Here is a 13,969-nt window from a genome sequence, read left to right as displayed (position 1 = left end):
GTGGTCAATAAGAATTAATTTCGACATCATATCATGTTAGGCAAGTAGACCTACGTCTTTAAGAGAGAAAGGAATTAGATTTATTTTATACTGTATATATTTTTTATCTTTTGTTTATTATTTGGTTTTCCTTCTATGAAATGGTAAGTTATATCTTATAGGAATACCTATATTAAAATTGTATCCAACATCATAGCCTATAGGACTATACTAAAATTGTGTCCATTCTAATTTTTCGATTCCCAGAGGAAGGGTATAGAAGATTTAATTTTAATCCTCACTTTCCAAAATTTACGGATTTTGGGCGGAAAATTAGGTTATGTAATTTTTTTCCAACTTATTATTTTTGTCATTTTTAAAATGGTATTTCACATAAGATTATACTAAAATTACATCAGTGATAATTTTTCGTTTTTATGAAAAGGGCGTGTAGTATATATGGTTCTTGACTCCATACAGTCACAAACCAATTTTGTTAATTCATATTTGAAGTGCTAGCCCAATTTATTTTATTGCCATTTGTTACCACATATCTGTAACGAATCTTAAAAATCTCGTTTTCTTCCATTTTTAAAATTCTAAACCAAAATTTTGCTATTCCTACCATAATTTCTCCCCTACTGTTACACCTACCACATTGCAACATGTAATCGTAATATACTAGTATTATTGTGCTTTAACGTTTATATCACAATAGTAATGTGATACCAAAAATTCTTAATGTTTTTAATTTATTTACTATTTTTATGAAAGTCTACTTTAGATCAGAAAAGGGGCTTGTCAGCAGTTTTCAACCCTATTTTTCTATATATTCCGTTATATATATATATATATATATATATATATATATATATATATAAACTAGCTCTTTGTGGGAAACAAAACCAAAACAAGAAGTTAAAGCAAGTACAATCCTACGATGAAAGAGTAATGGAACGGAGAAAAATTCTCTCCGGCGCCGGGATTTGAACCAGGGTTTTCAGCTCTACGTGCTGACGCTTTATCCACTAAGCCACACCGGATTCCACCCCGGCGTCGGAAGAATCGTCTCAGTTTTAAGTTCCAACTCTTGGGTTCCCTCTAGTGGCCGCCCTCTGCACTACGTCATAGATATCTATGAACCTAGGACCGAAGTCCACACATGTGCTGAGGTGCACTCGTTATGAGTGACTAGTTGGCCGGGATCCGACGGAATAAGCGCCGTCTTAAATCACGAAGTGATTTACGCATATCATATATATATTATTATTATAATGTACCGAAGTACATATGATATTTCCATGCAGATATTCTGCGTCATCATACGATGAAAGAGTAATGGAACGGAGAAAAATTCTCTCCGGCGCCGGGCGCAGAATATCTGCATGGAAATATCATATGTACTTCGGTACATTATAATAATATATATAATATATAAGTACAATCCTGTTTGTGAAGTTTTTTTTTTGTGTTTTTCCCAAAATGACCTGTGCATGACTAGTCCCGTTTTCTGATCTCACTGCCAAAGTTGTACACGACTATTCATTCAGTGTTACATGTTTAAACACATGTCCAAAATTAGTCCAATTCTTGGTTCCTGAGAAATATGCGCCTATAGTCCTGAACTGCGACGTAACTGGTTTATTTACGGAGATATTTTCCATTTTGGACATGATTTATTGAAGGTTCTGTAGTATACAAAGATGGGATTAAAATAGATTAATTGCACAATGAAAGACTTGTTAGTTCATTATTTGCAATGGTGTACATGTGTAAAGCGTCTGGTGAACCCGCCATTCTCGTCTGTTATTACAATACACATCAACTGCGCAGTTACATTTATAAACCGAATCTCTATACCACAAGCTGATGACATCACACATAGCGCATAATTGTAATTTAACCAAGGGATTAGAGAGAGAGAAAAATGCGATCTTTCCAGAAGATTAAAATCGCTCCTAACTGGTTCTTGACGCCATGTTATTACGTGTTTACGACGTGATTACATCATAATATAATTGCGTAGAATTTCTTAAATGTGTTGTAAGTATATATAATGACATGGAGTTAGTAGTATTCGATTTTATTATTCAAAATATAATGTAAACATTAATTAATTCTTTTTCGGTTCTGTCAATTTCTTTAGCAGGCTCCTTCTTATGGGAGGCCTTATAGATTTTCTGCCAAGGCTGGGAAACTTCCTTAGAATGTGGGTTGTTTGCAATATTACTGCTTTTTTGCAATCAAAGTATAACGTGTACTTAAGGATCATCTTGACAAGTTGCATTTAATTGTATTTTATACTGTGTCTTTTTCTCATAAGATTATTAAACAATCACTACTATTATTATTATTATTATTATTATTATTATTATTATTATTATTTAGAACATTCCAATAGGTCTATGTTATACTGAATTTTGATATGTTGTTTATCCAGGTTCATATCGTTTAGTGATATGTCTGATATAGATAAGTCAATATGAGAGGAAATGATAGATCGTTTTCCTCGGTCATTTGAACGATTAAACAATATGGATACTATGTCTTAAGCTTTGATAAGTTGAAACATATTTTCTGAAGATCAGTATGTATTTTATGATTTCTCAGTGACAGTTGGGAATCAAACCTGCATACTTTGGGTTAAGAGTGGTACCCATTGACTACGGTACATAACGAAGACGACATAAAATAACATTACAGCGGGTTGCCAAATTACAACACAAAGTACTGATTTTTCTATACACATTGATTACAACTTTTAACACTGTATCACTTCGGAATATGTATGATAACACAAGAAAGTCTTATCATACATTCTGATTTTTGTTTAGTGATAGTTTTTTTTTTTGTACATTTCTGGATTTTAACATAATTTTAAGGTCCTTTTTTATTTATTTATCTAACTAGCTAGCTAGTGAGTACAAATTACATTTATAAAACAAAAATGTTTCTAGCCACTACCGTAAGAGCCAGGCTCGTGTACGGTGTGGTTTTAGTCAATAATATAACATACAATTTACAAGGGAAGTTTACTAAATACAAGTAAGTAACTTAATTTAAACCAATAAATACAACACAAGAGCAAGAATAAAGAAGAAAGAGAAAAAGAGAGAAAAATACACAATTTAATATAAATTGACAATCCGACAGAAGCCAGTAGTATTCGATAAAAACATGAATATAGTTGACAGAAATAAAAGGTAAAAAGATACATTTGTTAATATTATATACCATGGATAATTTTACAAATTTCTTTTTTAAAAGCTTCAATTTTAAAATATTTCAAATTTGGAAAATTATCTGTAATTTTATTGTAAAATCTTGGGCCGAAACTAGCACTATGTTTAAGAGCTGCACTTGTATGACACTTAGACTCAATTAATGGGAAAGTAGACTTTTGTCTCCGAGTACGATATTCATGCCGATTAGATTTATATTTTATTTGATTTCTGTGGTAGTAAGTCAGTAACTAACTAACAAACAACAACAAATTAACACAAAAAACGAGTAAGTCAGTATTTAATGATATATCCTTTTGCAGTAATAAAGATCTTAATACTCGTTGGTAAACTTGATATGCATGTATTTCGTTAAGCTTGGAATATATCAGGCGTTTTTAATTTATCCAACAAAATATTTATGTCGGCAATCATCTCGCTCTGTTAGCTCTTTCTTGAACTCAAATGGTTTCAACAGGGTTCATATCCGCAGAACATCCAAGCCAGTTTAAAACCACAATTTTGTCCGCTGTTAAAATTGTTCTGACAGATTTAATATTAATATTTATCGTCTAGTAATAGTTATAAGGCCAGTTGCAATTTTACTATGAACAGCCCATGTGTCCACTGAGTATATTTATTTGGCAGCCCTCAGTATCTAGGAATTATATTACTTTCACTTTAACATTGGTAGTTTCTTATAAAAGTAGATATTTTTCTTGTACGGAAGAGGGACCTGAAAACTTACAGTATTTTGAAATTTATTGTATTAGGTCTCTAATATTATTTCTTTAAAACTTTCTAGAGTTCAAACGTTAAAAGTGTTACAAGTTTTATATTTTTAATCAAGTGTTGAAGTGAAAAATAAAAAAGAATAATATTTTTTCATGTATTTGTCGCCCTGGAACAAGTGGCAGCGTTTGTACCTACAAATTCAAATGGTTTTGCTTCAATTCTCGGAAGATGACTTAAGCGATAACCTTGCTTTGCTTCATACTGGAAAAATGGTAAAAAAAATCTCTATAGGCCTAATTGTGAATATTAAGTGTAATTTCATGATCCTCAAAATAATAAAATAAAAAATGGTTGAATGGCTCAGAAATAAAGAGTAGGCATGCACTGTAAATTTTTGAATTCACATTTTTATGCTAAGACTCGTGAGATCAATAGATCTGTTTTCCCATAGAGAATTGTTTCATTTCCTCCTCCTTTTTACTCACTTTAAATAAAATCTTTTTCTTTTTTATTTTTGCTTTCTGTGCGGCAACTAAAATTCTACAATTTGATCCTTTTTCGTATTTTTCTCTTCGTCTGAAATTATTTTCGATTCTAGTGGATGATCAGATAAAAAATCCCTAAAATTCTCGCAGAAGAATGTTTTATTTTAATTGGTTTCTTTTACGACGCTTTATCAACTGCAATAGTCACCTAGCATCTGAATAAATTGAAGGTGATAATGCCATCGGAATAACAATTCCATGAAAATTTTACAAGCTGTTTTCTCACACTTTTTTCAGCACATTTCGTCACGTTCGAAGTGTAAATACTGTTACAATTTTGATGCTAGCAACATGAAATTTTTACTGCATGTTCCATGAAGTACGGTTAACAAATAAGTGTCAGATTTTTTATATGTTAATTATTTTTCAAATTAAAAAATGATTTGTATAATAACAATAGGTACTAGAAAATTAAAAAAAAAAAATAACTTTTGACAATTTTTTTTTCTCTTTTCTAAGGATATATTCTAAAACATACACGGGCACAATTTTCGGTTACGTGAGGCACTCGATTTGAAATAGTTTGTTTACTAGGAGAGGAGACTGCAGAGTAGGATGGGAAATATAAACTGCTGTGACCTGCGTCACCTTATCGTAATCGCTAAGGCGGTCAGTGGCGAATTATTAGGAAAGCGCTTGGTTAACGTGAGAGACTCGAAAACTTTTATTCAATTTGGCAAATTAATTCGGCAGCTTTAATCATAAACCTCTTTACTATTTCTCCATCATTGAATTGATTTAAATCACAGGCGAGAAATTGCGTAACTAGCCAATAATATTCCATCACATTGTCTACGTTTATTTTCTTGAATATTCTGGCGTTTCTCAAGATTACTTAATATATTTGCACGTTCTCGACCTAAAATAATTTCAGAAAATCATATTTCGTTTCCTACGCACATTTGATATTTTTTTTTATAAATTTCTTTTGGAAATAATACGTACAAACAACATTTAATATCTCGTACCTTTTAATGCATCGTGTTTAAGGTATAATGTTGTATTTAGTATACTATGCAAATGTTAAGATCATAAATTTTCTTCGGAATAGTACGAAAAATAACATTTAATTTGTCTTATCTTCTAATTCAGCATGTTCTTTATAACATAAGGAGTAATGTCGTTGTATACTAAATTTATTAATGCCTAATAGGATTTTCGAGCATAACAAACATCGTATGTTCTCCCCTTCTAAACAGCAAAAAAACTCTCCCTCCCATTTCTCATGAAATAATCGTTTTCTAACGCGTACACACTGCTTTGATAATGCCATTATGCCACCACTGATATTGCTTATGAAACTGATATAGAACCTGCCCACGCCTAGGAGCTACGTGAGGGAGGAACGGGGACTGTGAAGATGTCGCTCAGAGCGATAAGCTCTGTGAAGGTCAGTGAGGCACTAATTCTCAAGTGAGGCACGATGCCCATGTATGTTTTAAAATATGGATATTTAGTGCTTTTCTAGGTACATCAAAGGTACTGTAACTTTTTTCTAGATCATAGGCCTATACTTACTTACAATTTGTACGAGGATATATATTTTGAAAATATGCCCAATTTTTTTTAGAAAAAGGACGTAACTCAGAAAATATCTCAGTGAGATGCATGACAATTTTTAGCATATAGGGCATATGTGGAATAATGTGCCAAAAATGAACTAACTAGCTCAAAAACTACAGAAGTTAGAAATTTCTCCCATCTCCTCCCTTGAGATTGTAATGTATATTTTTGTTTCACAGCTCCTTCCTAGGAGCAGAAACAAAAATTGTAATCGTCAAAAAAGATTCATACAAAATTTTAACACTATCCCAATTTCCATATTTGTTGAGGATATTTCCGTTTCACTGCCGTGTAGATTCTGTAACTTTCAATCCGCTCGTACGCCTACAGCACATCAGACTGCCGTCTGAAAAAACTTTACTATTTTTTTTTTGTTCCGTACAACACTGTTTCGTATGTGTGGACTATTAACACGAGTGTGTATGGAAACAAGGGTTCATAAATTTATTTATGCTGTCAAAATGTAATTCCGAGGGCTGGATTTGATTGGTTTAGATCTGTTGACCAGCGGGAGGTCAATTTGGTGGGTGTGTCCCGTACAGGAATATTGATACAGCGTTTCGTGTGCAGCCAGTCAGTCACCTTGCAGAGCAGATAGCATTCATGTTACACAGTATCACGCACCCATGATTACTCTAGCGAATATCCGTTAATTTTACTAGGAGTTTGCTCATTTAGATGAAAAGAAACGCATAAAAAATATATATAAATAAACGAAAATGATTTCAACCGAAATGCATAGGCCTGTGTTCTTGTTACAGTCGCATAACAGCAAATTTAACGACATAATTGCGCCATTCAAGCTCTCTACATTGTGTCATTTTCTTTAATTTCATAATTTCGGCCGCCATTGAAATTTGTTATCGTAGAAACAAAATTTCACGCTGGATAAAAGAAAGTCTCTGAACTGGCAAATTGCTTCTTTTTTTTTTTTTTTTCCTCCATAATATCTGCACCAATTGGAAGTGGGATCTAAGTCAATACCCCTTCTCACGAAACTACAATTTTTACTTCGACCAATAACAACTCTTGGAAGCCCCATTTTGTTGTCCTTTAATTACGCGTATAAAATACGAAAAAGTCATGATATAGGCGTACGCTATCTCAGATCTAAGACAAGCATCCATTTTAAGTCTAACTTATCCAAGAATGCAAAGACATACCGATGCCTAAATATTTGTTTCGAATTGTCCTTATTTCTTCGCATAATAATAATAATAATAATAATAATAATAATAATAATAATAATAATGATGATGAAAGAAACTTGCTACCCTACCCTATTATCTCCTGGCTTAGTTGCCTCATGAGTGATGCCTTATTGCTGTTACTTATGAGGTTCAAACCTGTATTCGGACAGTTGACTAAACAACAATAATAATAATAATAATAATCTCGTAGAAGACGAGACACGAAAGCCTGAAAAACACAAACAGGTTAACTAATCGACATATCGAAGTCATCATCGTCCCAAACATGCTGTCGTCTATTGTAGCCATGTCAAAATAATTACTTAAAACTCATAAAGTTGTATTTATCAGACTATTACACTTTTATTACGTCATACTACTTTTGACCAATATAAAACGGTACGGAACATGTTTCAACCAATCACGACTGTTTATCCTATAATTTTTATCACCTCCCTAGCATTTATTTTTATCACCTCCCTAGCATTTGTTTCTTTGTTTGCCAACCTTATACTTTCAATAATTGTACCTTTTAAAAATGATTCATGTACATTTCATCATCATTAATTAAAACTGTTCTATCATTTATCTTGTTTGTAGTCTATTATTTAGGTTATGTTACAGTTTCTGCTGTAGGCGTATGGGATTATGGGCAGTTACATATCAGAGATTGTTTAATATTTATTGATGAAAATGTTTTTGCTTTAAAATACACTATGATATGTACAAAAAAACATATTACATGTAATTTAATGTTCATTTATGCCCTTGTCAGCTAATTCGATGTTAATTTTAAAGCTCTTGTGCACAAGGTTTTCAGGGGAAAAAGACGTTAAATATAGTGAAAAGCCAGTAAATTAAAAACAAAATAATTTAAATCTTTGATATGTGTAAAATATAATTACATAATATTTAATGAGCATTTATGGTTTTGTTAGCTGTTGTAACGTCATTTTAAAGCTCTGCTGTTCAAGGTTCTAAATGACACTAAAATTTGCCTGCAATTTCCCGTAACTTTAATTTTTTACTTTGTTCCATATACAGAAAGTTTTATATCTTCGGACCTATTAATGCTACATGCATGATATTTAGTACACACATTCTTCAAGCTATTAGAAAAGTTTTCTGTGTAACAATATTATTATTTTTTTTTCATTTTAAATATTCCCCCATATTTGTATAAAAGTATCTCTGAAATATTCATCCTTAAAATTTAATTATTTATCTTAAAAATTTGAAAGCTAATATCAAAATTATGCTGCAGACATTTTAAAGAATGTGCTTTTGGTAAAATGTCGAAGAGATTTTGAATTTATCTTTAAAGTGGCTGAGATAAATCCATTTTAGTGGATTACTGTATCCTTGTACTTTATTTTCAAAATATGGACCCCAAAAATGATTTTTTTATTAATCTCGAATTTTATTTGTTGCATCAATGATATTTCTTACACAAAAATGAAAATAGTTTATCAATTAGGAAAAAAAATCAAATTATACCATCCTCTCTGCATAACCAAGACATATGGACAATATCGACATTTCTAAGATATTTATGAGTCTTTTTTTACCAACGCAAATTGTAATATTAACCCAGAAATCTCTCTGGAATGAACAATGTCTATTATTTTTTATGATAATCATACCAGACCTATGAAGAAATGGTGTTAACATTCAATATTTGATGTTCTTTACTGGGGATAAAGCAGCTTTAACATAAAACCAAGTAACTTCCTATTAGTACCGAGGCTACGAAAGCTCTACAACCACCCCTATTGCTTTACACAGGAATCTGTGGTAATGTGCTTGTAGGTGAAAGTGAATGAACTTTCTGCAGTACATCCGTTTCTATACTTAGTGTAGTATGGGGTATGAAGAACGGGTTTCAGTGGAGTTTCTGATTGCCGAGATTGATATTTTGTGTACTGCTATTCTTGGAATAATCTCTAAATAGAATATGACCGCTATGTTTTGACATACATAACAATTTATAACATGTTTTGACCGCTGTTACTTCATAACCGTTATAATGGAAACATTCTGGTCAGTGCATCTGATAAATTAGCTATGTTGCTTACATAAACTAGTAAGTATCTACAAACTAATGACGATAAGAAGAGAAATCTGAACATCAGTACAGTCCCGAACTCCACATTACCATAGCATTTGAGGGAGCTGATATATACAGACGTGGACAAATTATTAACAAAATTGACGATTTTTATGATTAATTCTGTTTACAAAATTTGACTTTTCAATTTAGACTACAGTTGACAATTTTGCATATTTCTATCATTACAGTAGATAGAAATATGCAAAAATTTCAAATGTAGGCTATTCTAAATTGAAGAGTCAAATTTTATTTTAAAAAATATATAATAAAATCTACAATTTTGCTAATAATTTGTAAATATTATGCAAAAATGTCAACTGCAGTCTAAAGTGAAGAGTAAAATTTTGTAAAAATATATAATATAAATCTTCAGTTTTGCTAATAATTTGGAAATATCCAAAATGTCACCTGTAGTCCAAATTGAAGAGTCGAATTTTGTAAAAAAATATATTTAAAAATCTTCACTTTTGCTAATAATTTGTAAATATGCGAAAATATCAATTGTAGTCTAAATTGAAGAGTGAAATTTTAAAAAAATATAAAATAAAAATCTTCGATTGTTCTAATAATTTGGAAATACCCAAAGATGTCAACTGTGGTCTAAATTGAAGAATCATAATCTGTAAAAATATATAATAAAAATTTCCAATTTTGCTAATAATTTGTCCACGTCTGTACAATTGAGAAATTCAGCATAAAACCTCAAAAGTGACTTTGGGAAAGCTGGATTAATTACATTTAATAAACTGGAGTTGTTCTCAAATATCCGTCAGAAGGAGCCCAGGTGAACTTGATGGCTGGATGGAAGTGGCCAAAGCCAAAAGATGCCCTTTGGTATCCTGAGGAAGAGGAAATGAAGTCTATTCGAGCTCCAACTCTTCTGACCAGTGAAAGCCTGTAGCCTATAGGTTCCTGAGATTGCAAAGTATTGAGTCAAGGAATAAACTCCTTAAGTTCTTATAGAATAGCAATCATTACAGGCCTGTTTGTAATTAATATTTTGGAAAAAGAAACTTTTTCATTGTAATAGTATATATTTTTACATCTCAGAATGATTAAAAGATATTAATAGCCTATCCTACTAATGTATTGTTTTAATGTGCTAATGTTTCATTAAAAGTTGTATAATACGTCAAAATCAACTGCTTTATGGGTGACTTTGTCCCACAGCTCGTTAGCATGATAGAAACCAATACAAATATCAGTTAGACAAAGTAACCTCACCAGCTAAGTGACTTTAAGCCACAATATTTTATTTTCTTATTCATTAATGTCTTAAGATTGAAATATAAATCGGAGTTAATATAGTAAAGAAAGCTTATACCACTATTCATGAAAAAATTGAAGCCTTAGCGAAAGAATTTTTGCGGAAAATCCTTGGTTGAATTTAAAAACTGTGCTAAAGTCACCTCAGTTTACAGATTTATTATATTACGTATTTGGTAGGCCTAGCATATTAAATACAGACAAAACTATTAGGCTAATCTCTAAAGGCTTATTTTTTAGGTAATTATGTTGGCCTCAACCTGCGCCAAATGGTTTATGAATGATAATATTTTAGCAGTGAAATATTTACTGTATATTTTTGTATGATGCCAAAATTAATTTCTATTTGGAGAAAATGTTCTTCATATTGTGTCGGTTTGTACTCGTAAGTAGGCCTATTGCATAAATAATTACATATTTTCAGAGTTTTTTTTTTTAGAAATGTTACGTGATTAGTTTGAAGACGTAATTCATATGTTGAAATACTTTCTTTAATAAGTATAAAATAGAGCTTATGAAATTCTATAAATAACATTTCAAAAACCAACAATAAAAAAATCTCCGAAAAAAAAATTCATTAAAGTTTTTCAGGTCATGAAGTCTGGGATAAAATAATTATTATTACTTTTCATCCAGTTAATATCTACATATACATTAATATCCAGATTGTCACTGACGTGTTCTACGTATAACGAACTGGACTCGTGCTCTGACGCATTTTTCAGACTTAGTTTTGAGTTCCGTTTGGGCCGATTACTAGTTGGGTTTTCTTCCGAGGTTTTTCCCAACTGTAAAGCGAATATCAAGCATTCATAAACTGCATTGGTATAAGTAAATTGCATTGCCTAACTTCATTGGCATACATAAACTGCATTGGTATTTATAAACTGCATTGTCTAACTTAATTGGCATTCATAAACTGCGTTGGAATTCATAAGCTGCATTGCCTAACTTCATTGGAATTCATGAACTGCATTGGCTAACTTGATTGGCATTCATAAACTGCATTGCCTAACTTCATTGGCATTCATAAACTGCATTGCCTAACTTGATTGGCAACTTTATTGAGATTCATGAACTGCATTGGAATTCATAAACTGCATTGCCTAACTTGATTGGCATTCATAAACTGCATTGTCGAACTTGATTGGCATTCATAAACTGCATTGGAATTCATAAACTGCATTGTCTAACTATTGGCATTTATAAACTGCATTGGAATTCATAAATTGCTTTGCCTAACTTGATTAGCATTCATAAACTGCATTGATTAACTTGATTAGCATTCATAAACTGTATTGCCTAACTTCATTGGCACTCATAAACTGCATTGCCTAACTTGATTGGCATTCATAAACTGTATTGTCGAACTTGATTGGCATTCATAAACTGCATTGCCTAACTTCATTAGAATTCATAAACTGCATTGTCTAACTTCATTGGTATTTATAAACTGCATTGGAACTCATAAACTGCATTGCCTAACTTGACTGGCATTCATAAACTGCATTGCTTAACTTGATTAGCATTCATAAACTGCATTGCCTAACTTCATTGGCATTCATAAACTGCATTGCCTAACTTGATTAAAGAGATTTCAGAATTCTGAAAGCACATATGACTATTTCTTCGTGTTACTGGCTTTACAGAAACGCGTATAATACTCTCTCTGATAGAATCTCGTAAACATCAGGATAACAAGGTAAAATAATAGTTGGTACGGATTAAATAAACCAATTTCTAAAGTTTGAAAGGTACGAAACCTGACCTTGATGTGCACGTGACGGTACGTTTTGGCCTGTGCAACGTTGTTCGTTTAGTTTTGTTTAGTCCACGTCAGACTATCCTGTATTTTATAGAGTAGGATGAGGGACTAGAAAATGTATTATACAGATATATAAAGAAATCGAACCGTGTGGAAGTGAGCTTGTTGACAGAGATGGATGGCCGTACACTTGGCTGTCCTGCCAGAGCTGATCCCTGCAACATCTAATAGCGATATCCCTCTCTCTATAATACAAGGACGTGTACCATGCAACCCCCACCTCTAAAAACCTCTCTCTCTCTTCCTCCACCCTCAACATCCAACCCCCTTCACCTTGCCCCTCACCAACCCCTTTGGGTTCCACCAACTACAACCCTTTCCTTCCGTAGACGTCATTCAGGGCACGAGATCCAAACATGCAAACCCATGAAGTCATCATGTAAAGGGGAAAAAATTAGATAGAACTTGAGAAAAATACAACGCTACTCTGAAAACTGGATTCATAGCCATAGAAGGCACTATATTTCGAAAACACTGGAAGCAGAGAAAAAACTGTGACTTTTTGATAATAGTTTATGTTTCTGGAAAAATCTACCATTGTTACCGACATGAACATTTTTTATTTGGAAACAGAAATTACACAGTGCAATATGTTTACAATTATTTGAATCTATTTTTTCTGCGTTGTCTCATTTGCCTAATATTGCATGTATATTTTCCAATGTTTTTTTCTGGAGTTAATTTCAGTCTTTCAGTATTTAGTTTGTCCTGATTTCGTATCTTCTCAAGACATATTATTTCCTTCTTATTTTAATATATTTTGAAGTTTCTCTAATTCTTTACTTTCTATGTGTAGGAACCTTATTCCCATTTTTATAATTTCTGCTTTTCAAAAAGTCTGTTCAGTGATGGAACTGATTCAGCTAATATTTTCTGCTTCCAAATCTACACCGAATTAGTTCTCTAGCATATCATTTGCTGCTGTTTTCATGTTCAACACCCCATACGGAATTTTATTGATACCAATTCTTTTATTATTATTATTATTATTATTATTATTATTATTATTATTATTATTATTATCAGAGACGTAGATGTTACAGATTACCTAAATCAAATTACTTGCAAAATCGTGTTGAATCTTACCTGTTTTTAGTCCTGATATTAGATCATCGTTGAAGGCGAAACAGAGAAGACTTACCTGAAAGAAAGAAAAAAAATATGTAGAATCGAGTATAAAGGATATTTTAAATATATCTATAAATGGTTGTTAAAAATCGGAGAACATTTTAAATATTTAAAACTTCATTACAATGAAATTTACATAGAAATAAAAGACACATTCCACTCACAAAGCATTGTGATTTAATGTCATCATACTTGTTTTCATTTCGGTTGCCTTTGGTAACATTTATATATGTAGCAAATCTACGATATTCAACATATTATTATGTAAGTTACTGCTTTCTTTTCTTTTTGACGTAACTAGTCTTTATTGTCGGTACAAAAGAGAAACCTTCACATTTTGTGTTTAACAAGAAGTGGTGACATAATGCAGTGATAAGATAACTGCACATCCATAATTGCATTACTGT

General features: G+C 31.9%; 1 long non-coding RNA gene across 2 annotated transcripts in view; it reads right to left on the bottom strand.

Annotated features, from left to right (window-relative positions):
* Positions 1 to 11,995: 11,995 nt before the first annotated feature.
* LOC138713257 (uncharacterized) overlaps positions 11,996 to 13,969 on the bottom strand; it is an 89,057-nt gene continuing 87,083 nt past the window's right edge. Inside the window, exon 4 of one of the 2 annotated variants that reach the window (XR_011335811.1) lies at positions 11,996 to 13,575. This is a non-coding gene — a long non-coding RNA (uncharacterized lncRNA). The remainder of the gene's footprint in view (positions 13,576 to 13,969) is intronic. The other variant, XR_011335810.1, reaches the window with a different exon arrangement.

The sequence above is a fragment of the Periplaneta americana genome, chromosome 14, assembly GCF_040183065.1.
Source record: "Periplaneta americana isolate PAMFEO1 chromosome 14, P.americana_PAMFEO1_priV1, whole genome shotgun sequence".
NCBI classification, from domain to species: domain Eukaryota; kingdom Metazoa; phylum Arthropoda; class Insecta; order Blattodea; family Blattidae; genus Periplaneta; species Periplaneta americana.
Note: the sequence above shows the minus strand (reverse complement) of the source record. Positions and strands in the feature narration are given on the sequence as shown.